The sequence below is a fragment of the Eleutherodactylus coqui genome, chromosome 6 (assembly GCF_035609145.1).
Source record: "Eleutherodactylus coqui strain aEleCoq1 chromosome 6, aEleCoq1.hap1, whole genome shotgun sequence".
Lineage (NCBI taxonomy): Eukaryota > Metazoa > Chordata > Amphibia > Anura > Eleutherodactylidae > Eleutherodactylus > Eleutherodactylus coqui.
Window position 1 is genome coordinate 25,928,405 of NC_089842.1, and position 27,241 is coordinate 25,955,645.

Sequence of the window (27,241 nt, forward strand, 5' to 3'; positions counted from 1 at the left end):
GAGGGGAAGAGAAGGGAGGGGAAGAAAGAGGTGTGGTAGGGGGGAGGGGGAGGGGCTCTGCACTTCTCAGAACAATTCCGTGTCTCGATGTTCCGTTAGAAACGTATGCTTGCTCAAAATGTCACCAGATATCTATCATCCCTAAAGCTTTGGGCTTTAACACGGGTCAGCTCTCCTAATTTCCTGCCAGGGTTCCCAAATCTTCAAAAATCTATCATGTGTTCCGTTTGACCAGCTTGAGAGCTCCTCTAAATTCGCTAGCATATCAACTTTGGACCTCCATAAGGCTACCGTGGGAGGATCCCTCTGTTTCCACAAAAGTGGGATAAGAGATTTAGCAGAGTCGATCAGTAGAGCGACCAGCCTGTGCTTACACGGGTGAAAGGCAGGGGTAGGTCTCCACAGGAGTACCACATCTGGGGAGAGCACTAAATCAGGTAGGAGTTTTTTTTATCACGATTGCCAGATCCTTCCAAAAAGGAATGATATTCGGGCAATCCCACCAGATGTGAAGGTAGGAACCCGTGGATCTCCCACATCTCCAACACATGTCATCCGCCACCAAATTATGATCACGCAGCCACTGCGGGGTTCTGTACCACCGCGCCAGGAGCTTGTAATGTGACTCCTGGGCGGTGACGCAAGGGGAGAGCCCAAAAGCTGTCTTCAAGATCGATTTGGTCTCGCTTTCTGAGAGGGTAATGTGTAGCTCCTTCTCCCAGGAGAAGAGGAAGGCAGGTTTCGTAAACACAGGGCGGGATACAAAGTTTTTGCGAATGAGGGAGATTTTCCTCAGAGAAGGGTTAGAGGGGTTGCCAATGGCGGTTTCAAAAGAGGTATGTGGCCTAGAAGGACCGCGGGTTTTTCGAAAATCACTCAGGACCTTCCTCACATGAGTCGTTACCAGGAAGGGGAGGGGGCGATCGGGTAGGAGATCGTCCAAAAGAGTAAGGGTGGTCTCCTGGTTGAGGGTAGGAACATCGTGAAAGTGTTTGCCGGAAAGCATCCTCCACGCCCGTGTCGAGCAAGAGTCTAGAGAGAAGTTCATAAATTTATATAAGGCAGACAGGGGCGTGCGGGGGGAAGGGGGAGGGGCTAAGGTCCTCCCCAAGGCAGCCCAGGATTCCATTGCTCCCTCTAGAAGGGGGCTTTTCTTCCGATCCCTTCTGCTCGTCCCCTCAGGGAACCAAAGATCTTCTATCAGAGAAGGGCCGTAGGAACCTTTTGCAAGGCGTTGTATCAGTGGATCTCTGTTAGGGTGTGTAAGCTCTATCCAGTGATTCAAGAGAGTAGCAAGATAGAACTCCCGTGGACAGGGGAGGTCCACTCTTCCTTCCGTGCGCCTCTTGGTCAGCAAGCCATAGGCCAGTCTAGGCCTCCTGCCCCTCCAGAGATATCTGGAAAAAAGTGTACAAAGCGTTTTGAAGAAACTGGTTGGGAGGGAAATAGGAAGAAGCCTCATTTTATAAAGGTTTATGGGAATAACATAGGATTTTAGGATGTTCTTCCGGCCCAGCCATGAGATAAAGGGAAGATCATATGAGCGTAGTAGTTTTTTGACTTTGGCCAGGATGGGGAGGAAATTTGTCGCGAACAGGTCTTCCGCTTTCTTGGATATCTTTATGCCTAGGAAATCGATTTGCCGTGTCGGACCACGCAAATGGGGATACTTTTTTGACCGCATTAAATCGGTTGGCGGGAATGGATACATTTAAAGCTATAGACTTGGTGAAATTAATTTTGAAGTTGGAGAGGTCTCCAAAATTTTCCAGCGAAGAAACCAGGTGAGGGAGCCCCTCCTCCAGGTTCGTAATAAGAAAAATAATATCGTCGGCGTAAGCCGCAGTCAAGAGAGTGTCATTCTCAATTTTAAGTCCTTTTATGCAAGGGTCTAATCTAACTTTTTGGAGAAAAGGCTCCAAGGCCAGTATAAAGAGCGTGGGAGAGAGGGGACACCCTTGCCTAGTGCCATTTCCTATTTCAAAGGATGGGGAGAGATAGCCGTTAATCTTGAGTCTCGCATGGGGCATTGCGTAGAGAGAGAAGATCGCTGACACGAATTTGGGGGGGATGTTGAAGTGCAGCAGGACTTGTTTCATATATATCCAATTCACACGATCAAACGCCTTTTCGGCATCAGTGCCTACTAAGGCGAGTGATATATTTTGTTTTTGGGCAAATCTAGCTGCGTGTAAGAGTCTTAGACAGCTGTCTCTCCCCTCTCTTCCCCGCACAAAGCCCGTCTGTTCTGGGTTGATCAAGTGAGTGGTTTGTTTTTCTAGGTGTTTTGTTAGGATTTTGGCCCATAATTTCATGTTGAAATTGATCAGGGAGATGGGGCGGTAGCTTCCGCAAGATTTGGGGTCTTTGTTCTCTTTGTGCACAAGAGTAATATGCGCTTCTTGCGCTTGCCTAGGCAGGGGGGTCCCGCTCAGGAGGGCGTCGTATAGATCCACTAGTCTGGGGATGAGGGAGGTACTCAGGGCCTTATAATAAATAAGGGGGAGGCCATCTGGGCCTGGGCTTTTGCCCGGGGGAGATGAGTTTATAAGGTCCCGTATCTCTTGTGGGGTAATAGGAGACAATAGGGATGTGGTCTCATCGTCCTGAACTTTGGGAAGATTTAGGTCTTTGAGGAAGTGGTCGATTTGTTTTTTTAAGACAGAGCTTTCTTCAGGAGTGGGTGGGTCCTTGAGGTTGTAGAGGCGCGAATAAAAAGATTGAAATTCTTTGGAAATATCAGGGGTCGATGTGACTCGGGTGCCCGTAGGGGATTTAATGGCCTTTATGAGGTTTCTTGTTTGGGCTTTTTTAATAAGGGACGACGTAAATTTGCTACCCTTATTACCTTGGGCGTAAGAGATATGTCTGAGGTATAGATGCTTTTTGTTAAATCTAGCTTCCAAGAGAAGTTTAAGCTCAGTTCAGAGGGAAGTGAGTTTCTCCATGGCTGCTAAACTAAGTGAGAGCTTAGTCACACGCTCCAGTTTGGCGATTTGCCTAAGTTTCTCATCTATGTCTTTCTGTTTCTGTTGCTTTGCTCTGGATCCTGCAGAAATCAGAAGACCTCTCACATAGGCCTTATGGGCCTCCCAAACCAATGGGACTGACATATCCTCTGAGGTGTTAAGTTGGAAATATTCTTCCAGAGCTTTATTAAGCTGGGATCTATCCTCAGCTGAATCCAGGAGAGAGGGGTTGAGTCTCCATCTCCATTCGCGAGAAGGAGAGCCTGGGAGCGTGGTCCGACATGGCAATGGTGTCTATCGAGGTTTTTTTCGTGTGTTGTAGGAGGGAGGAGGATATAAAACATAGTCTAAGCGCTGAAAGGAGGAGTGGACCTGAGAGAAAAAGGTTAGAGTATCTCCAGGCATCGACGATATTGAGTTGCGCGAGGGATCTACTGAGTTTGCTTAATTTCCTTTGTGAGATCTGGAATTTTCCAGATGATGAGTCTATAGGGGGGGAGATGGTGAGATTAAAATCTCCTCCCAAGATGACTTGTCCTATGGCAAAGATTTTGAGTGCTTCTAATTGTTTTGTGAGCCATTCTACTTGGTCTTAGGGGCGTAGAGGTTGGCAAGAGTAATTCTAGTTTCGTTTAGGTAACCCCTCAGGAAAAGAACTCTGCCTTCCTCATCTGCGTAACGAGCCTCGCAAGTAAACTTAAGGGACTTGTGTATTAGAGTGGACACTCCTTTGGAGGCGGAGGAGGGGTGCGAGCTATGGAACGCCATCGGGAACTGCCCCCCCCCCCCCCGGTAGGGATAAGCATCTATCCCCTTTAAAATGGGTCTCCTGTAGAAACACTACCCCAGAGCCATACCTTTTCAGTAGAAGGGCCACGTGGTGCCTTTTGTTAGGAAAGTTCAGTCCATTAACGTTGAAGGTAGTAAATAGTAGAGGTTTTGCCATCACAAACACGTAGGAGTGGTCGGTGGTATCCTGGTAAAGAAGTAAAGAGAAGATGCAAGGTTATGTGGATGAGCGCTTAGTGACTTAGGCCTAAGTCTTTGTCTCCCGGTCGGACACGGAAGTGAGAGGGGATGGGGGGGGATGTGCAGAGAGAGAGAGGAAAAAAACACAGGGTAGACACAGAAAGGGGGAATAGGTGCTGAAAAATGTGTCGCAAACTACGACACAAAAAAACGTAAGTTTGAGTCAGCGGGTCACAGAATTGTGTAGACCCCGCTGGGGGATGAGGGGCGAGTTGTGTGAGCCTTACCGCAAGGTCCACCAACTGCGTCAATAACAGCCTGAACAGGTAGGCGCCCCCAGGAGCCTAGAACTACAAGGCAAATGCCGTAGACAGTTGTTTGCTAAAAGGGAGAAAAAGGAGCGTTAATGCAATAACTTTTTAGAGCAGTAATAACAAGATCATCATAGTCCAACACGTTAACAGGATCCTACGAGGACAGTAAAGGTCGCCAAATCAGGAAAAGGCGGAGCAAAGTGAGCATCCTGAGGTTGATAGAATGAAGAAACTTAAAGATGCCCCTTTCTTCAGCCTTCAGGGCCGGTGGGAGGGTCCTTCGTTTTCTTTTTTTTGCCTCTGGGTGATTTGAGGTTGCCCGCTGGCTGCCAGACCTCTGGGGGGGTCAGCTTAGGGAGCTTGGGGAACTCCGGGAGGGGCAACCAGCTCGGCAGATCTATCGGGTCCATCTCAAGGTGTTCCCACGAATCGTTGAGGTCGTCTGGGGTTCGGATCAGAAATCTACGACCCTTGTAAGAGATATTGATGCAGAAGGGAAAGAGCCATGCGTACCGAATGTCTCTTGCTCTGAGGGCTTCCAGCAAAGGACGCATGATTCGTCTCTTCGTTAAGGTAGCAGGGCAAAGATCTTGGAAGATCTGGACCGGAGAGTCTCCGTATGTTAGATCTTTATGTTTGGCAGCTTTAAGGACGGCGGACGTGTCCTGAAAGGTGAGGAGCCTGCAGATAACGTCCCTGGGAGGCTCAGTAGGGGGGGGGGGGGGGTGTCTTAGAGCCCGGTGGATCCGCTCTACAGAAATTGTCGCTGCTCTATCTTGCCCAAGCAGCTGACTGAATATTTCAGAGGCGACTTTGGGCAAGGCTTCCGTCGCCCAGGATTCAGATAAGCCTTTAAAGTGAACATTACATCTCCGGTTTTCGATTCTCCAGATCCTCCTGGAGAATGAGGGCTTTGTTTAAGTTAGCATGCTGCTCCTTTAATGCTGCGGCCTGAGCATGAGATGTAATTGATGCAGATGCAGACTCTAGCTCCTCAACTCTGCAGCCCATCTGCCTTATGTCATCTTTTATTTCTGACATCTCATTAATAAGGGGGCGCAGAGCGTTTGTCAGCAGGTCTTTCATGAACCCCCGGGACACAGTTCCTGAATCCTCTTCATCCGAGGATATCTCACCCTCCCCCTCCTTACTGTATGTAGAAGCAGCCTCCGAGGCCGGCGCCATCTTGCTGGAAGGGTGCGGAGAGCGGGAGCCCCGTTCCTTTAGAAAGCGCTGCATCCCCGTCTGGCTCTTGGCTGTCTTCGGGATGCTGGTGTGTTCTCCTCCTTTTTCTTTTGCTTGTTTAGGCATTTTGCCGCTATTATCGCTGCTGAGGGCTCTCTGAAGGCGCCGTTCTGTGGGAGCTCCGGTCCTAAGCGGCCATTGCGCTCCACAGTCAGGCTCCGCCCCCCGGGGTCCGATGCTATATGACAGTAGGTCTCTTTAGGAGATCAATGCATACTTTGATGTGTTTCTGAAGCTCAATAAGACCTACATTTCCCCCTTTATCTGAGGATTTAATTATTATGTTCTCATCATTTTCCCGATTCCTCAGGGCTGTCATTTCTTTGCGAGACATATGATGGACCCTTCTGTGATTCTTAGGGCTTAATGTTTTAATCTCTTTCAGGACAATCTTCTCACGTATCGATGGGAGGACAGTGTGTAGGTGGAGGATTTGATGCATTTTTAAGCCTTAGTTGTGTGAAAGGCCCCTCTCAAGGGTTTCGCAGCCCTTCATTCTCAAGGTCTTGTAGATCTCTCAGGCCTTGCATATCTTTTGGCAAGAGTCTCAATTCAAGGCCCTTGCTTCTGTCCTGTTGGGCAAAATATTTTTTTTTTTACATCTTAATTTGCGTATGAAGAGGGAGATGTCATTCAGGCAGACAAAATGATCGAATTGCGTCATCGGGACGAAGAACAGCCCCCTCTCCAAAACGCTGATCTCATCAGTAGATAGTGGTCTCTCTGAGAGATTAACAATGCGTAACCTGTCTTCTCCTTGTCCAATAGCGGACGATATCTGATCAGAACTATTTCTTTTACATGGTGATTGTATTAGAGATCCTTCCGGTCTCGTAGGGAATAGAGATTTGACGGTTGGCCTAAAAATTATTATTTTTTCCTCTGTGCTGGTATTACCCCGGACCGTGCGAAACCTTCCCCTCTTGCTCCATGCATGTATAAATCTATTCATATTTTTTGCCTAATACATCGCACCCAGCCGTGTGAATGGACTGCAAAGTGTAAAACCATCCATTCAAGCGAATACATGGTGCGGACGAATGAACGTAAAAACACATATGCTGCAAATGTAAGAGTTATTTACTCCTGGAGCTTAAATCTGCTTGGAATCTTCACCTTGGGTGACCTTGTTATCGCCTCCGCCCTGAGAATAATCAGGAACCATTAAAGAAGAAATAATGTCTGACATGATGTAACCAGGGACAAAATACCGGTTTATTAGAGCCAATTACCTTAATTATCCAGAGTCGGTAATTAATTTGCGAGAGTGATATTGATTGATACAGAATATTTCAGCTGCCCGCACCCACAGAGCGCTATATAACCCCGCACATCCCTGCACCAGCAGAAGACCACAGCTGACACATCATACAGGTAGGTACCTGCTACTAATCTATAACTTTTCATATCCATACAGAGATAATCACTGCACAGTATCTTGTATCCATCACTTGTCATACTAGAGAGTTCTGATACATTGTAACAACACTGCACATGTGTCAGGATCAGGACAGATCTCCATCACTGACAGCAAGCAGAGGTCTTGCAAATGCTGAATTTTCTACTTGGATTCTGTCTTTTTCAGGACGAAGGCAAAACCCCCGAACTGACCATGAGACCGGTCTCTGTGCTGCTGCTGCTGTCGCTGAGTGAGTATGTCCTCGTGTTTAGAGCGGATTCCCACTTTTCATAAGATTTCTGGTTTAATCTACCAAAACTTTTTGATCTGCAGTTTTTGTATTGTTCTTTAGATATTTTATCTTTCCTCCATTTACCTACAAAGATACATTCTTTAAGACAACTTGTATAGCATTACGGGCTTGTAGATACGCACGCACACACATACTGTTTTAGGGGGACAATTATGGATTTCTATGGGGATCCTGAGTCCTGTACATCCCTGACTACAGCGGGATATACTGAACCACCTGTGCATCATTATGTAGGCATCACAGGCCAGTGCCCCAATATAAGGAGCATTTGTGACCGGTGTCTTACATTATACACTTCCAGCCTGCATAACAAAGGTACAATCACACGCTGTGTTAAGCCCCGTCACAAACTACTTTATTTCTTTTACCTCGGCTGCTATTTTTTATTGAAAAAAATGGCAACCTAAAGGAGGTTTTCAGCCTGCGGCTCCACTGTGAAATGCCTGGTCATCCATCCGGAAACAGGTACCAGGACCATGTGACCACGTGCCCGGAAAATGTTCTGTAGTAATGATAGAACCCCTTTAATTGTACATCACTGTCATTAGTTATGGCACGCATGGAGCTGTTAGGCTGAATTCACATCAGCGCTGGGGATTCCATTATGGGAGCAGGAAAGCGGAATCCCCTGGATAAACGGATCCGTCTCATAACAGAACCAAAGTGTACCGAATAGACTCCATTGACTATAATGGGGTCTTTTTGGTCCCTGCAGCTTCCGGATGAGACAGTTCTGCGTGCACAACTTTTTTGTCTGTTATTTCATGGCGAATGCTGAATGGGGCCCCCGACAGTAATGTGAATAGAGCCCTATCAGGTGACTGTATGTATGAATGTAGCTGTTTGGTCACAATATTGTAGTATTATTTAAGCACAATATGGCGGTATTTACTTAGGTATAGTATGGCACTGCTACTTTGGCGCTTACAGTATATTATCTAGTCACAGAGGCAGAAACGTCTAATATAGTCAAATTAAAGCCCTTTGCAGTTTAGACAGAGAGAATATAAAAACAAATCTGTTTATTAAATAATTTTTTTTAAAAGACATAAAGCACAAAATAGGGCACTACACATAAGCCTCCAAATTGTATGGAGGTGTACAAGTCTCAAATAAAGAGACTTACTACCACTTTTTGCCTATACTTTTTTTCCCCCTTCTTAGTGCAAAAAGAGGAAACTAGTAATTTGGTGTGGTAGGCTAATAAGTCAAGGAAAGTTCATAACTTGGTACCATCAAGGCCAGAGGCGCTACCATTTCTCTGTCTTATTGTAGACATCTCTGCTAGAAATTAGGCAGTTAGGAATACATGGAGCTTTAGGTAGAAGAGGCTATTTCTCACCTTAATAGAAATGAGATATTAGACCTAATATAATAGTCTTTTTCTCTCGGTGAGCTCTCTTATTATAGGTACTATGTTATTGCTCCGAATTCCCAAATCATATGGGATAAGCTGTTGGATGCTTTATCATTAGGATAAGACTGCCTTTGAACTTATGGAGGCTATCATCCTATAGGAGCTATAACAAAATACGTACCTTAATAACTTCTTCTTGAAGATCAGCAAAATACTGAGTGCTGGCTTGTTGCATCTAAGCCAGACTCTAATAGAAGTGTACTGATCTTAAATAAGAAAGCTCTATTGTCTTCCTATATATTAGGGACAAAAGTTCTTTACACTAAGATCTATTTAAGGATTAAAAACTCAAAACTCAAGAGTTGACATCATGCTATAACACTTTTGGTACTATGCTAAAAAATCTCCTGATGACCCGCCATCATTAAGCGGAGAAACGCGTCGAGATTGTGTTACCGACAAAGCTATTGGATGCTTGAATGTACCAATTAGAGATATATGAAAAAAGTACCATCTAAAACTGTAAAATACACTCGCATGACTGACGAAATCAATAAAAGATTAAAACAAGCAGAATTGCCCGCCACATATCTGAAGCGGGCGTCTGCTTGAAAATCTTTTTCCAGTGATAAAAGAACGCTCTGGAAATTTTGAGTCACTGACAGATGAGAAGCTACAATAATCACCTGCGACTTATTTTTTCCGAGGGCTCTAATATCCCCACATATTTAGTGAATCTATCGTTACACCTTATGCATGATTTATTCTATAAGCGTGGGAATTTTATCACTGTCATCAAACAAATACTGGGTGGATTGACGTACAGTGATCTGCCAACACAGGGATAGGTATGAGTTCTGAGTTATGAACTTTCCTTGACTTATTAGCCTACCACACCAAATTACTAGTTTCCTCTTTTTGCACTAAGAAGGGGGAAAAAAAGTATAGGCAAAAAGTGGTAGTAAGTCTCTTTATTTGAGACTTGTACACCTCCATACAATTTGGAGGCTTATGTGTAGTGCCCTATTTTGTGCTTTATGTCTTTTTTTTTAAATTATTTAATAAAAAGATTTGCTTTTATATTCTCTCTGTCTAAACTGTGAAGGGTTGCAGTATATTATCTTGCGGTGTACGGTGGGGGCAGCACAAGATTGTTATTTAGAAACCATTTAGACAATATTTGCCCAATGTACGGCACTTTATCTGGGCATCATAATAAATTGTGCTGATAGTCAGACCCTGAATGTTATGGTTGTACACCATACGGTGGGGGGTCCGCCAACAGAAGAGAGCACCAGAGGTGAAACTATACCGTAACATGTTACCAGTGTCTGTGCAGCTCTAAATACTCATCTGTACAGAACAAGATGACATTTATCACGTGTCCAGAGAAGAAACTGGATCTCTGATTCCTGTGATTTGTGCTTTGCAGGTGCGGCCTTCATACTGATCAGCGTACGCTCACAGCCACGACCTGGTGAGTACAATACAGAATACACTCCACCTGTCCCCTCGCTACACTGTATATTCCCCGATGACTATTACTGCTAATCATATCCCAGTAAGCTCTGCTCTCCCCAAGGATAAATTAAAGGCTGTTTCCTAGAGATGAGCGAGCATACTCGCTAAGGGCAATTACTCGAGCGATCATTGCCCTTAGCGAGTACCTGCCTGCTCGGGAGCAAGGATACGGGTGAGCGGTGAGTTGCAGGAGTGAGCAAGGGGAAGCGGGGGGGGGGGGGGGGGGGGAGAGCAAGAGGGATTCCCCTGCCGCCACCCAAATTTTTTCTTCCAAGCGGGCAGGTATTCGCTAAGGGCAATGCTCAATTGAGTAATTGCCCTTAGCGAGTATGCTCGCTCATCTCTAGTGTGTACATTTTTGCAACCAATTTTGTATTGCTCCAATGCCTGTGATAAAAAAGATGCAATAGTGTAGTAAAAAACATTTCCTACCATCTTGTGAGCACAGCTGGTATGCAGATCTGTGTGCGTCTCCATGGTTACAGACTACAAACAAACCCTTTGTGCAGTCATGGGATACTTTTCTCCATCCAACTCTTCTGGTCAGTTTACACAGGCGAGCATGATATTGTTTTGAAAATTGAAATTTTCTATGCAAGTGTGAAGTGAATTCCAAGAAAATGGCATCGCTTCGCTGAACATGTAATTTGGCAGATAACACTGGTCAACGGTGAAAATCTTTCCATCTTCAAAATAGGTATTTCTTAATCATTTCATCATGGAAGAAGCGAAAATGACATTGGAAACTTTGAGTTACTCTTCTTGACTCTGAGATGCAGCCCATTTAAGTTAAATATATGAACCTTCATTCAGATCCACAAGGTTAGAGGAGTGAAATGATTAAATAAGCAAAAGTATATGTAGTAACTTCCGACCATCAGTGGCAGATCTGTGGGGACTTGAAGGTCATTACAATATTGTTGGGCATGCAGTTGGCATACACCAGGTACTGCTGTTTCCTGTCAGTGGGACAGTCGGGAAAGGTCTTCTCACTACAAGATAAAAGTCAGACCCCAAGGGGAAATCTCTGCCCTGGAGAGAACAATAAGGCTGGGTTCACACAGGGCGGATTTGCTGTGGCAATTCTGCACGAAATTTTGCCACGGAAAATCCGCCCACGGCCGCTAATGTCGGGATTAGCCAGCCATGTGGACGAGATTTCTCAGAAATCTTGTCCACACGGGATGGCCAATCCGCTGCGGTAAATCCGTCTGAAACTGCGGCTGCGGCCGCCCCAGCTGCGGTTTCAGAATATGCATGTCCATTCTTTTTTTCTTTCCGCTGCGGCCGCGGTCTCCTCTATGGGAGCGCCGGCCGCGGCGGAAAAGTGAGCGGCCGGGCCACTTCAAAGCTGCCGCGGGTTTTTCTGCAGCGGTTCTCCCTTCGGAAATCTCGCGGTTTCGGCTGCGGCCAAACCGTGGGATTTCCGACGGGAATCCGCCCCGTGTGACCCCAGGCTAATAATAATCTTTATTTGTAGAGCACCAACTTATTCCGCAGCGCTTTCAGACATGGGATAAATGCAAAACAATTAGAGATGAGCGAGCACCAAAATGCTCAGGTGCTCGTTACTCGGGATGAAATTATCGCGATGCTCGAGGGTTCGTTTCGAGTAACGAACCCCATTGAAGTCAATAGGCGACCTGAGCATTTTTGTATTTCTCCGATGCTCGCTAAGGTTTTCATGTGTGAAAATCTGGGCAATTCAAGAAAGTGATGGGAATGACACAGCAACGGATAGGGCAGGCGAGGGGCTACATGTTGGGCTGCATCTCAAGTTCACAGGTCCCACTATAAAGCCACAATACCGGCAAGAGTGGGCCCCCCCTCCCAACAACTTTTACTTCTGAAAAGCCCTCATTAGCAATGCATACCTTAGCTAAGCACCACACTACCTCCAACAAAGCACAATCACTGCCTGCATGACACTCCGCTGCCACTTCTCCTGGGTTACATGCTGACCAACCACCCCCCCCCCCCATGACCCAGTGTCCACAGCGCACACCAAACTGTCCCTGCCCAGCCTTCAGCTGCCCTCATGCCACACCACACTCATGTCTATTTATAAGTGCGTCTGCCACAGGAAAAGCAGGCACACACTGCAGAGGGTTGGCACGGCTAGGCAGCGACCCTCTTTAAAAGGGGCGGGACGATAGCCCACAATGCTGTACAGAAGCAATGAGAAATATAATCCTGTGCCACCGCCATCAGGAGCTGCACACGTGGGCATAGCAATGGGGAACCTATGTGCCACACACTATTCATTCTGTCAAGGTGTCTGCATGCCCCAGTCAGACCGCGTTTTTTTATATATAGTCACAGGCAGGTACAACTCCGCAATGGGAATTCTGTGTGCACCCCGCAGCATGGGTGGCTCCCTGGAACCCACCGGCGGTACATAAAAATATCCCATTGCATTGCCCAACACAGCTGAGGTAGTAATGTTGTGCTTAATGCAGGTGGGCTTCGGCCCACACTGCATGCCCCAGTCAGACTGGGGTTCTTTACAAGTGGACACATGTAGGTTAAACTCCGTGTGCACCTACAGCATGGGTGGCTCCCCGGAACCCACCGGCGGTACATAAAAATATCCCATTGCATTGCCCAACACAGCTGAGGTAGTAATGTTGTGCTTAATGCAGGTGGGCTTCGGCCCACACTGCATACCCCAGTCTGACTGGGGTTCTTTAGAAGTGGAAACAGATGCATTTATAATTCTCTGTGGACCCACAGCATGGGTGGCTCCCTGGAACCCACCGGCGGTACATAAAAATATCCCATTGCATTGCCCAACACAGCTGAGGTAGTAATGTTGTGCTTAATGCAGGTGGGCTTCGGCCCACACTGCATGCCCCAGTCTGACTGGTAATATGTACCTTAACAGTAACCTCGTTGGTGGTAATGTGGTGGTGACTGCGGACCTGCTAGCGCGGTTTAATGTAGTTGGTTTTCGGAATGTGGCCAGGATTAAGTGGGCCGTGGCGGGGGGATGGTGGTGGTGCTCTCTTGTTGTATCGTTAAAGGTGAAATTCTTGGACTGCCACCAGACGGACCAATGCAACGGTATTTGCCAAGAATGTTTTCATTGTTGGAGGAGGAGGGGGATGTTTTGGAGGCACTATGTGTCCTCTACACGTGTCCGTTGTTATATGCACCTTAACAGTAACAGAGTTGGTGGGAAATGGCCTCGCCGCCATCATGTCTTTGTGAAGCCTCTGTTTCCACACCCCAGTGACATACCATTAGCAGCGGTATAGGCAGAGCCCAGAATTATTAACATTTCAGCGGTAGCATTAGGGACAGGCCCCGCTAACATATTTCTAGCAGCAGTATAGGGGGAGCGCAGTCAAAGTTCCATTTCAGTAATAGTAGCACTCAAGACAGGCCCTAGTAACATTCCCATTGCAGCAGTTTAGATAGATAACAGTCTCTTTCACATTTCAGTAGCTGCAGTATAGACAAGGCCCCAGTTACATTTATGTAGCTAAAGTGTAGGCCAACCACACACACCTTTCTGTACCATGAGTGCAGGCGAAGAACATAGAAATTACTATGATTACACTGTAGGTGAGGGCCCAAAAAAATTGGTGTACCAACAGTACTAATGTACCTCAGAAAAAATTGGCCATGCCCAACCAAGATGGCAGGTGAAACCCATTAATCGCTTTGGTTAATGTGGCTTAAGTGGTAACTAGGCCTGGAGGCAGCCCAGTTTAACGAAAAATTGGTTCAAGTTAAAGTTCAACGCTTTTAAGAGCATTGAAACGTATAAAAAGTTTTAAGAAAAATTATATGAGTGAGCCTTGTGGCCCTAAGAAAAATTGCCCGTTCGGCGTGATTACGTGAGGTTTCAGGAGGAGGAGCAGTAGGAGGAGGAGGAGGAGGAATATTATACACAGATTGATGAAGCAGAAATGTCCCCGTTTTGGATGGTGAGAGAGAACGATGCTTCCATCTGCGGGTGCATAATACGTATTGCTTAGGTATCGCTGCTGTCCGCTGGTGGAGAAGAGAAGTCTGGGGAAATCCAGGCTTTGTTCATCTTGATGAGTGTAAGCCTGTCGGCACTGTGGGTTGACAGGCGGGTACGCTTATCTGTGATGATTCCCCCAACCACACTAAACACACTCTCTGACAAGACGCTAGCCGCAGGACAAGCAAGCACCTCCAGGGCATACAGCGCGAGTTCAGGCCACGTGTCCAGCTTCGACACCCAGTAGTTGTAGGTGGCAGAGACGTCAGGGAGGACGGTCGTGCGATCGGCTACGTACTCCCTCATCATCCTTTTACAGTGCTCCCGCCAACTCAGCCTTGACTGGGGAGCGGTGACACAGTCTTGCTGGGGAGCCATAAAGCTGTCCAGGGCCTTAAAGACTGTTGTACTGCCTGTGCTGTACATGCTGCTCGATCTCCGCACCTCCCCTGCTACCTGGCCTTCGGAACTGCGCCTTCTGCCACTAGCGCTGTCGGATGGGAATTTTACCATCAGCTTGTCCGCCAGGGTCCTGTGGTATAGCAACACTCTTGAACCCCTTTCCTCTTCGGGAATGCGAGTGGAAAGGTTCTCCTTTACCGTGGGTCGAGCAGTGTGTACACCCAGTAATCCGTAGTGGCCAGAATGCGTGCAACGCGAGGGTCACGAGAAAGGCATCCTAACATGAAGTCAGCCATGTGTGCCAGGGTACCTGTACGCAACACATGGCTGTCTTCACTAGGAAGATCACTTTCAGGATCCTCCTCCTCCTCAGGCCATACACGCTGAAAGGATGACAGGCAAGCAGCATGGGTACCGTCAGCAGTGGGCCAAGCTGTCTCTTCCCCTCCTCCTAATCCTCCTCATGCCCCTCCTCCTCCTCCTGAACGCGCTGAGATATAGACAGGAGGGTGCTCTGACTATCCAGCGACATACTGTCTTCCCCCGGCTCTGTTTCCGAGCGCAAAGCGTCTGCCTTTATGCTTTGCAGCGAACTTCTCAAGATGCATAGCAGAGGAATGGTGACGCTAATGATTGCAGCATTGCCACTCACCACCTGGGTAGACTGCTCAAAGTTTCGAAGGACCTGGCAGATGTCTGCCAACCAGCCCCACTCTTCTGAAAATAATTGAGGAGGCTGACTCCCACTGCGCCGCCCATGTTGGAGTTGGTATTCCACTATAGCTCTACGCTGCTCATAGAGCCTGGCCAACATGTGGAGCGTAGAGTTCCACCGTGTGGGCACGTCGCAAAGCAGTCGGTGCACTGGCAGATTAAACCGATGTTGCAGGGTGCGCAGGGTGGCAGCGTGCGTGTGGGACATGCGGAAATGTGCGCAGAGCTGGCGCACCTTTCCGAGCAGGTATGACAAGTGTGGGTAGCTTTTCAGAAAGCGCTGAACCACCAAATTAAAGACGTGGGCCAGGCATGGCACATGCGTGAGGCTGCCGAGCTGTAGAGCCGCCACCAGGTTACGGCCGTTGTCACACACGACCATGCCCGGTTGGAGGCTCAGCGGCGCAAGCCAGCGGTCGGTCTGCTCTGTCAGACCCTGCAGCAGTTCGTGGGCCGTGTGCCTCTTATCTCCTAAGCGGAGTAGTTTCAGCACGGCCTGCTGACGCTTGCCCACCGCTGTGCTGCCACGACGCGCGACACCGACTGCTGGCGATGTGCTGCTGCTGCTGACACATCTTGATTGCGAGACAGAGGTTGCGTTGGAGGAGGAGGAGGAGGAGGGTGGTTTAGTGGAGGAAGCATACACCGCCGCAGATACCACCACCGAGCTGGGGCCCGCAATTCTGGGGCTGGGTAGGACGTGAGCGGTCCCAGGCTCTGACTCTGTCCCAGCCTCCACTAAATTCACCCAATGTGCCGTCAGGGAGATGTAGTGGCCCTGCCCGCCTGTGCTTGTCCACGTGTCCGTTGTTAAGTGGACCTTGGCAGTAACCGCGTTGGTGAGGGCGCGTACAATGTTGCGGGAGACGTGGTCGTGCAGGGCTGGGATGGCACATCGGGAAAAGTAGTGGCGACTGGGAACTGAGTAGCGCGGGGCCGCCGCCGCCATCATACTTTTGAAGGACTCCGTTTCCACAACCCTATACGGCAGCATCTCAAGGCTGATAAATTTGGCTATGTGGACGGTTAACGCTTGAGCGTGCGGGTGCGTGGCAGCGTACTTGCGCTTGCGCTCAAACACTTGCGCTAGCGATGGCTGGACGGTGCGGTGCGAGACATTGCTGGATTGGGCCGAGGACAGCGGAGGTGAGGGTGTGGGTGCAGGCCAGGAGACGGCACTGCCTGTGTCCTCAGAGGGGGGTTGGATCTCAGTGGCAGGTTGGGGCACAGGGGGAGAGGCAGCGGTGCAAACCGGAGGCGGTGAACGGCCTTCGTCCCACCTTCTGGGGTGCTTGACCATCATATGTCTGCGCATGCTGGTGGTGGTGAGGCTGTTGGTGGTGGCTCCCCGGCTGATCTTGGCGCGACAAAGGTTGCACACCACTGTTCGTCGGTCGTCAGGCGTCTCTGTGAAAAACTGCCAGACCGTAGAGCACCTTGGCCTCTGCAGGGTGGCATGGCGCGAGGGTGCGCTTTGGGAAACAGTTGGTGCATTATTCGGTCTGGCCCTGCCTCTACTCCTGGCCACCGCACTGCCTCTTGCAACCTGCCCTGCTGCTGCCCTTGCCTCCCCCTCTGAAGACCTGTCCTGAGTAGGCGTTGCAAACCAGGTGGGGTCAGTCACCTCATCGTCCTGCTGCTCTTCCTCCGAATCCCCTGTGCGCTCCTCCCTCGGACTTACTGCCCTTACTACTACCTCACCGATAGACAACTGTGTCTCATCGTCATCGTCCTCCTCACCCACTGAAAGGTCTTGAGACAGTTGCTGGAAGTCCCCAGCCTCATCCCCCGGACCCCGGGAACTTTCCAATGGTTGGGCATCAGTGACGATGAACTCCTCTGGTGGGAGAGGAACCACTGCTGCCCAATCTGAGCAGGGGCCCGAGAACAGTTCCTGGGAGTCTTCCCGCTCCTCAGCATGTCTCATTTTCATGGAGTGAGGAGGCTGGGAGGAAGGAGGAGCAGCAGACAGAGGATTCGGATTTGCAGCAGTGGACGGCACAGAACTGTGGGTGGACGATAGGTTACTCGAAGCACTTTCTGCCATCCACGACAGGACCTGCTCACACTGCTCATTTTCTAATAAAGGTCTCCTGCGTGGACCCATTAATTGTGCGATGAATGTGGGGACGCCAGAAACGTGCCTCTCTCCTAATCGCGCAGCAGTCGGATGCGATACACCTGGATCAGGAGTTCGGCCTGTGCCCACACCCTCACTTGGCCCTCCGCGTCCTCGGCGGCGTACACGTCCTCTAGGCCTACCCCTACCCCTCAGCATGCTGTATTACCAGTGATTTGATTTCCCAGGCAGGAAATACATTGGCGCAAGCCTGCTGTTAAACGTAGCTGGCTGCGTATGATTTCTTTACGTTCTCCACCCACCACACACGTACCCAGAACGCTGAGGACTGTCAGAGGCAGGCCAAATAGAATGTTTTTCCTTTTTTTTCAAGGAAAGGCCCACTGCGTATATTCAATCAATAATAAATGTGTTGTGGCCCTGCAAATGTGTCACAGAACTGCAGGGTTGCAGAGTTATTAACTACAGCAGAGCGGTGATTTCCCAGGCAGGAAATAAATTGGCGCAAGCCTGCTGTTAAACGTAGCTGGCTGCGTATGATTTCTTTACGTTCTCCACCCACCACACACGTACCCAGAACGCTGAGGACTGTCAGATGCAGGCCAAATAGAATGTTTCCCTTTTTTTTTTAAAGAAAAGGCCCACTGACTATATTCAATCAATAATATATGTCTTCTGGCCCTGCCTACACAATTCTGTCCCTGTAGTATTACTGCAGGGCGCAATGCTCTGCACAGCCGATTAAAAAAAAAAAAAAATGCAACACTGCTAACAGCAGCCTGCACAGTACTGCACACGGTTAAATGTGGCCCTAAGAAGGACCGTTGGGGTTCTTGAAGCCTACACTCACTCCTAACACTCTCCCTGCCTAACCACCACTTCTGTCCCTGTAGTATGACTGCAGGGCGCAATGCTCTGCACAGCCGATTTTGAAAAAAAAAAAAAAGGGCAACACTGCTAACAGCAGCCTCCACACTACTGCACACGGATAGATGTGGCCCTAGAAAGGACCGTTGGGGTTCTAGAAGCCTACACTCACTCCTAACACTCTCCCTACAGCAGCTCCGGCACCAGCAGCACTTTCCCTCAGCTAACTCACAAGGCATCTGAGGCGAGCCGCGGGAGGGGCTGACTTTTATACTCGGGTGACATCTGATCTCCCCAGCCACTCACAGCAGGGGGGTGGTATAGGGCTTGAACGTCACAGGGGGAAGTTGTAATGCCTTCCCTGTCTTTCAATTGGCCAGAAAAGTGCGCTAACGTCTCAGAGATGAAAGTGAAAGTAACCTGAACACTGCGTGGTGCTCGTTAAGAGTAACGAGCATCCCGGACACCCTAATATTCGCCCGAGCATCAAGCTCGGACAAGTACGTTCGCTCATCTCTAAAAACAATACAACAAATACAATGTGAGGTACATTCAGTTTGAAACAAATGGGGTGGGGGTGGTACAGGAGGTGCAAGGCGTGGTGGGGAGGAGTGAGGCATGGGGAACACAGGCAATAGGGAACTTCATGTGGAAATCAGTTATTAGAAGGCAAACGGGGTGGTAAGGAGGTGCAGGGGTAGAGATCGTATGCAATACGCAGAGTGTAAGGTGTGGGGAGCCATAGGGAGGAGCGGACTACTGGTGGACAGTGACAAGAGACGCCCGAGAAGAGGAGTACAAGTGACTAGCAGAGAGAATCAGTTCACGTGGTTAGGCCCTTTTAGTGGATCTATAAAACCAGAGTTAGGCCCACCAAACAAAATATAATATTACATTCATTCTCGACCCCAAATTAGTTATTTTGGGAAAGAACATCAAAGCGTATTTTTAGTATTTAGATTTGAGATTAGTATATTTTAAAAACCCCAAGAGAATAAACAGAATCTGTTGTCATATTCGTGTTTCTCAACCCAAAATTAGGGAAGTTTAACTATTTTGAGATAGGAATAAATTTCAAGTTGCATTTTTGTTGCCCAGTGTTTTCTCCTATGGGCGAGGTAAAGTTCGCGTCACACTCACATGTACATACCGCTGTTGTGAGAGTGTCATGCATGAAAATCACATGTTTTTTCAGTAAGAAAATCTAAGCATCGCATGTACACGGGAGTTTGATGCAATTTTACACTCGCCCATAGGGAATAATAGGGAGTTTTTTTCGAGTGTGAATAGACCTTTAGACTCTGCTTACATACATCCAAGTCAAAGTGCTAATAACCACTTGTCCATGAGGCAGTGAGTGCTTCACATCCTCTGCCTATGATCACATGACGGTGATGTCATCACAGGTCCTAAAGCATAAAACTTGCAAAGCCTGACAGCAGCCGTGTGCTGACAGGACCTGTGATGATGTCACCATAATCTGATCAGTCACGGCTCATAGCTCCGCCCCTGATCACATGATGGTGATGTTAGTGTCAGAATAGCAGAAAAAGATTCCCAGCACTCCAATGAATCCACTCAAGAATAGGAAAAATACGCATGGCACGTGACCATGCTGTTTGTAATACACTTACATGGGACCAGATCAGATTACACCGGCACTTACTGTCGGATACGTCGCTATGTCACGTCATAAGGACATGTGATCTAAATAGTACATCATGTGACCAAATGAGGCACATGACCACAAAGTACGTGCCATGCGTGGTCACATGATTACGCAGATCCCGTGACCCAAATGACGCGACGCAATGACGTACCCGGAAGTAGTGCCGGTGGAGAACGCTGCAACTTCATGTGAGTGTATGATTATATAAGCAGATGGTTTTTATTCTATTTTGTGCTTGATAAAGTCGCAGTTTAAAGCAACGAAACGCGTTGCACAGTACTTTAATAAATATTTGATTTCATGGAGACGTCTTCCCTGGTGGTATCCTGAGGGAGCACGGGCAGATCATCTTTTTTCTGTGTGGTGTGTGTGACACACATGCAGCAGAGCTGTGTGTGGTGTGTGTGACACACATGCAGCAGAGCTGTGTGTGGTGTGTATGTGACACACATGAAGCAGAACTATGTGAAGTATGTGTCACACACATGCAGCAGAACTATGTGAGGTGTGTGAGACACACATGCAGCAGAGCTGTGTGTGGTGTGTGTGACACACATGCAGTATAGCTGTGTGTGGTGTGTGTGACACACATGCAGTATAGATGTGTGTGGTGTGTGTGACACACATGCAGCAGAGCTGTGTGTGATACACATGTAGCAGAGCTGTGTGTGATACACATGCAGGAGAACTGTGTTTAGTGTATGTGACACATGTGGCAGAGCTGTGTGTGGTGTACATGGCACACGCATGTGGCAGAGCTGTGTGTGAGACATACGCATGTAGCAGAGCTGAGTGTGTGACTTGCACAACACATGGAGTTGGGACCCATTAGCTTTTACTATTTGTGACATAATCAATGCTCATGCCAAATTTCCTGTTTCTATAACACCGGAAAGTGAAAAAATTACATTCCGCACGTAAAATTTCGACGCCAATTCTTTTGCGCATAGAATTGAATAATCGAGTTGGGACCCATTAGCTTTTCCTATTTATGACATAATCAATGCTCGTGCCAAATTTTCCGTTTCTATGACACCGAAATGTGAGAAAATTAGATTCCATACGTAAAATTTGGACGCTAATTCTTTTGTGCTAGAATTGAATAATCAAGTTGGGACCTTTTAACTTTTCCTATTTATGACATAATCAATGCTCGTGCCAAATTTCACGTTTTTATGACACCGGAAAGTGAGAAAATTACATTCCGCACGTAAAATTTGGACGCTAATTCTTTTGCGCATAGAATTGAATAATCGAATTGGGACCCATTAGCTTTTCCTTTTTATGACATAATCAATGCTCGTGCCAAATTTCCCGTTTCTATGACATTGGGAAGTGAGTGATTTAGATTATGTACGTTTATGTTCGACGCCAATTCTTTTGCGCTAGAATTGAATAATCGAGTTGGGACACAATTTCTTTTCCTATTTTGGAGATAATCTATGCTTGCGCCAAATTTCATGTTTCTACGACATTGGGAAGTTGGAGAACTTTTGGCGAGTCAGTCAGTGAGTCAGTCAGTGAGGGCTTTCAGCTTTATATACAGTATATATAGATTATTTTGTGGGACTGAAATGCGTGAGAATAATATGGAAATGTGAGTGAACTCAATGAGTTCTATTCTCACCCACGTCAAGCCGGCCTAAGAAATCTATCAGTGTACGTAAATATGCCTAAAAATACACATTATGTGCATAAATACATTGTGTAAAAAAAAAAGGCCGGAAAATGCCGCAGTGCCGCGTATTGTGGCCCCTGAATGTGCTGCGGATTCACCGACCGAAATACGAGGTGCCCCTGTAAATCTGCGCTTACTCACCGAGGGTGGTTTCAGATAGAAGTATGCGCAACTACGCTCGCCGGTACGGAGCATAGCTGCGCATGAACGGCTTTTTTTTAATCTTACTTCTCCAGGCTTTTAAACTGGGCGCCATAACGCAGGAGTTTGAAAAAAAAAACACAGGAAGATAGGTCCTGCCCGATCTTTCCAGCACATAGCACTAACTACGTGCGGGAAGATGGGGCAAGTCCTGTCTTTTCTTGGGCGTAGTATTAATGGGCGAGAATCCTCATAGTGAAAACTAAACCTCTGAAATCAAGAGCGGCCGTGATTATCACAGCTGAAGATCGGGACTAAGTCACATTGGTTGGTTTAAGCCCAGAGCCAATACATAACTACACGAGTCATTGTATTTGATGCACTACTATATAACCTCCACGCCTCTCTATAACCACTATTATATAAATAACATCACTACGTTTTACTCACTGAGCCACTATGTCACCCCACATGGACCCCAGAAGGTTCGGCCTCTCTGTCGGCTCTCACATCCTGATTACTGTATACATTTCCACTTATTGTTTCATTCAGCCCCTCCAACACTAACAGTATTATCATTTTACAGCACCGTGCCCCCAGAACATGACAAGGGAAAACGTCTGCCGCCCGTGTCCCCGATTCTGCGGCCAAGAACTTGATGAGGGGTGTGTTATTTGTTTACCACCAACAGAATGCTACTGTGAGCGACACTATGTGCATGTATTTCATGATACTTTAAGGTTATGCGTCATTCCCCAGGATTGTCCTAAAAAGTAGAAGCCCGGAACCCTGCAGCTCAGCGAGGCGGCCATATTGTAATCTCCTCTCTTCTCACATCTGTGGATGGATTCTTTTGATTTGAAATAATAATAAAAGATTCACAACCGTCTTCTGTGTCATCATATTATATGTATATATATTAGAGATCTACAGATGTGACTCCACAAGACAAATGGGTTGATCAAGAGGATGTGGTGGAGATAGTAAATCCTGACTTTAGTAAGGATAATTTCACACAAGTGAGAGCGATATTGGGCCATGAAACTCGGCTCACCAACGTGCGATGTCCCCATAGATCCGAGGCATTTTTGTGTTAAAACTGCCTTCCATCACTTCCGGGAAGTCTTGATCCTCTGTGGCTGAGGATCGTGGAGTATTTCCCATTGTTCTCAATTCGTAAACTTCGCATCGCATCACAGTCACATGCACCTGGCACGCCATGCAATGCTCTGCCGGCCCTAATGAAAACAACAGCAATGCGAGGGCACGCCGAAAGATAGGGCATGCCATGATTTTTTCACTACTAGCTGAGTGATTGTACTTAAATTGTGGTCATAAATAGCTGCACATCCAAGTGGAAGAATGTATCTAGTGGGGTACCACAAGGCTGTGTCCTAGGCCCAGTGTTGGTCAACATTTTTATAAATGATCTGGAGGAGGGAATTGAGAGAAAACTGATTAAATATGCCAACTACACAAAGCTAGGAGTGGTAGCTAACTGTCTGCTACCCATGTCTGCAGCCCCCTTGCGGTCCCGGGCAGATGCGAGCATCGCTCTGCTCCTCCTGTATGTATGGATGCTATGTGTTTATTTTCTACCAGCATTGAAAGAGTTACCCAGTTTCCTTGCTCTCAGCCCAGCTGCACGGTTAATAGGCATTTCTCTCCTATTTAACCTGGGCTGATGCACTTCCATTTGCCTGAGTTTTCTGTACATTCTGTCTTTGATTTTACCCTGTTTTGGGTTTGACTCTGTCTTCCTGCATTGCCTTCCTATCTCTGACCTTTCTGTCTGTTCTGTATCTTCTATGTTATCTGTTCCCTGCCTTTGCTTGTGATCTTGGTGTGATCCTGTCTCAGTCACTCAGCATAGATCTCCTGTTTGTATTATATTTTTATATGTGTGTCTGCTGACAGTCCTGTGCTTCCCTTCTATGTACCATTAAGGGATAGTCAGAACCAAGAGGAAGACAGTGGGCCCGTTCTTATCAGGATGCCTACCCTGCTTATAGGCAGAGGTACCGCCATCTCCCTTACTAGCATAGGGATGGAATTCCCATCTGTCATTGCTCATAGTGCAGTCAGGTACGAAGTGCCTTACACCAGTATCTCTATCCGCCAAGGATCAGCTGACAGCCACACCGGTAGTAGCCCAAAGCCAAACCAGTTGGCTGGTCCAATGGGTCCACACTAGAGATGAGCGAGCACCAAAATGCTCGGGTGCTCGTTGCTCGAGTCGAACTTTTCGCAATGCTCGAGAGCTTGTTTCGCGTAACGAACCCCATTGAAGTCAATGGACAACTCGAGCATTTTTGAATGGGACCGATGCTCCGCATAGGTTATGACTTCTGAAACTCTGGAAAACCTCAGAAAGTCATGGAAACACCACAGTACCAGATAGGGAAGAGCAGGGTCAGCATGCATGGCTGCATCTGAGGCTCCCAGGTCCCACTATTAAGCCAAAATGGGGGCAACAGTCTGGCGTCACCCCCTAGCAATTTTTACTTGGGCAAGCCCTCATTGGCAAGGCACACCTTAGCTAAGCATCACTCAACCAAGGACAATCACTGCCTGTGGGTAACACCGCTGCCTCTTCTCCTGGGTTACATGCTGGCATTGCTGTCCAAAACCCCCGCACGATCCTGCATCCACAGCGCACACAAAAGTGTCCCTGTGCAGCGTTCAGCTGCCCTCATGTCACACACTCGCTTCATAGCCACACCACCCTCATGTCTATTTATAAGCGTGTACTGGATGAGGAGGAACCAGAGACACATTCTGCATAGGGTTGGCAGGGCCAGGCAGCGACCCTCTTTGAAAGTGTGGGCGATAGCCCACAATATTGTTGAGAATTGATGATCAATTGACGTTTGATCATCATTCCAATCCTTTGCCACCTCCATCGGAAAAATTGTCAGGAGCCGCAAACGTGGGCATAAAGGGGACTCAGGTGCCAGCACTTCTACACATCTCCACAATGCAGCAATACTCTGTGAGGGAAGCACGTGAGCGGGCCCAGGGTCAGGCTCGGTCCCATCCTCCACCTTGTGTGACCCAAGGTGCCGCGAGTTGCATAGCAATGGGAAATCCATTTGTCCCCACACAATTCATTCTGTGTAGGTGTTAGATAGCTCAACACTGCAATGGAAAGTCTTTGAGTTCCTTCGGCTTGCCTATGCTGTCGGTGCACAAAGATGGTATTACACAAGAAGAAATCATAGCGCCCAAACATGGCAGAGTTTCACCCCGCCAAGGACCTCGGCTTACATTTCTACCCTAGTCAGTCAGTGTATTTGTGCAAGACAGGTAAAACAACGCTATGGGAAGTCTTTGTGCACCCACAGCATAGGCGAGCCCAAGGAACTTAAAAATGGTATTACACATAAAGAAATCAGAGCGCCCAAACATGGCAGAGTTTCACCCCGCCAAGGATCTCGGCCCACATTTCTACCCTAGTCAGTCAGTGTATTTGTGTCAGACAGGTAAACCATCGCTATGGGAAGTCTTTGTGCACTCACAGCATAGGCGAGCCAAAGGAACCCAAGGAACGTATTAAACATGAAGCAATTACAGTGCCCAAACATGGCAGAATTTCACCCTGCTAAGGGCCTCGGCCTACTTTTCTGCCCTTGTCAGTCAGTGTATTTGTGTCAGACAGGTAAAACACTGCTATGGGAAGTCTTTGTGCACCCACAACATAGGCGAGCCAAAGGAACCCAAGGAAAGTATTAAACATGAAGCAATTACAGTGCCCAAACATGGCAGACTTTCACTCCGCTGAGGACCACGACCTCTGCATACACCCTCAGCAATCGTGGGCATAAAGCAGACTCCGATACTAGTACAGCAGTGAACTTCTCATTAATGCAGTAATGTTCCTTTTTTGGGCCCAAACCAGTGCCTCAGATAACTGTGGTAACATGAGAGAAAATACATGTTGCCCAGTGCTGATCCCCTGACCCCAAGCAGGAGGGGGAGGTGGCATTACAAGGCCAAGACACCATGACCAGGGCCCGCTATAGTCTGTGTGGGAAGTATGTGAGCGGGCCCTGGGTCAGGCTCGGTCCCATCCCCCACCTTGTGTGACTCAAGGTGCCCTGAGTTACATAGCAATGGGGAATCCATGTGTCCCCACACAATTCATTCAGTGTAGGTGTCAGATAGCTCAACACCAAAAGGGGAAGTCTTTGAGTTCCTTGGGCTCGCCTATGCTGTGAGTGCACAAAGATAGTATTACACAGGAAGAAATCAGAGTGCCCAAACATGGGAGAGTTTCACCCCGGTAAGGACCTCGGTCTCAGCCCACATTTCTGCCCTAGTCAGTCAGTGTATTTGTGCCAGATAGGTAAAACACCACGATGGGAAGTCTTTATGCACCCATAGTGTAGGCAGACCCCTGTACCATTCCTCTAGCAAAGGTATAGGAAGACCCCTGTAACATTTCTGTAGCAAAGGTATTGGCAGACCCCAGTAATATTCCTGTAGCAGAAGTATAGGCAGACCCCTGTTACATTCCTGTAGCAAAGGTATAGGCAGACCCCTGTAACATTCCTGTAGTAAAAGTATAGGCGGACCCAAGTAACATTTCTGTAGCAAAAGTATAGACAGACCCCTGTAACATTCCTGTAGTAAAAGTATAGGCAGACCCAAGTAACATTTCTGTAGCAAAAGTATAGGCAGACCCCTGTAACATTTCTGTAGCAGAAGTATAGGCAGACCCCAGTAACATTTCTGTAGCAAAAGTATAGGCAGACCCCTGTAACATTTCTGTAGCAGAAATATAGGCAGACCCCTGTAACATTTCTGTAGCAGAAGTATAGGCAGACCCCAGTAACATTTCTGTAGCAAAAGTATAGGCGGACCCCTGTAACATTTCTGTAGCAAAAGTATTGGCAGACCCCTGTAACATTTCTGTAGCAGAAATATAGGCAGACCCCTGTAACATTTCTGTAGCAGAAGTATAGGCAGACCCCAGTAACATTTCTGTAGCAAAAGTATAGGCGGACCCCTGTAACATTTATGTAGCAGAAGTATAGGCAGATCCCTGTAACATTTCTGTATCAGAAGTATAGGCAGACCCCAGTAACATTTCTGTAGTAAAAATATAGGCGGACCCCTGTAACATTTCTGTAGCAAAAGTATTGGCAGACCCCTGTAACTTTTCTGTAGCAAGAGTAAAGGCGAACCCCTGAAACATTGGTGTACCATGAGTGTAGGCGGAGGCCGGAAAAATTAGTTAGATAACAGTATAGGCGAGGGCCAGAAAAATTGGTGTACCAAGAGTACAAGTGCACCCCTCAAAAATTGCTCAAAAGAGAGGGCTGGTGAAACCCAGAAACATTTTTTAAAGATACAGCTCACTGTTGCTTAATTTGTAAGAGAGCCTGGAGGCAGTCCTGTGAAAAAAATTGGTTTCTGTTAAAGTATCAATACTTTAGAAACTTTTACAAAATTGTAAAAAAATTAAAAACAGAGCCTTTTGGGCCGCAGAAAAATTGGCAGTTCAGCGTGATGACATGCTGTTTTAGGAGGAGGAGGAGGAGTAATAATATCCGAGAGTGATTGACAAAGCTAATTCCCCCTTTTTTTCCGGTGACAGAGAATGCTTTTTTCTCTGGTTGCAGCGAAAA

The 27,241-nt window shown here is 47.5% G+C and overlaps 1 protein-coding gene and 1 long non-coding RNA gene across 2 annotated transcripts in view; both read left to right on the top strand.

Moving 5' to 3' along the window:
• Positions 1-27,241, top strand: part of LOC136633508 (uncharacterized) — a 767,630-nt gene that overhangs the window by 679,251 nt on the left and 61,138 nt on the right. The window lies entirely within an intron of this gene.
• Positions 7,079-22,500, top strand: LOC136631969 (uncharacterized). Its single transcript, XR_010793113.1, has 3 exons — positions 7,079-7,146; positions 9,999-10,043; positions 22,198-22,500. It is a non-coding gene; the product is annotated as an uncharacterized lncRNA (long non-coding RNA).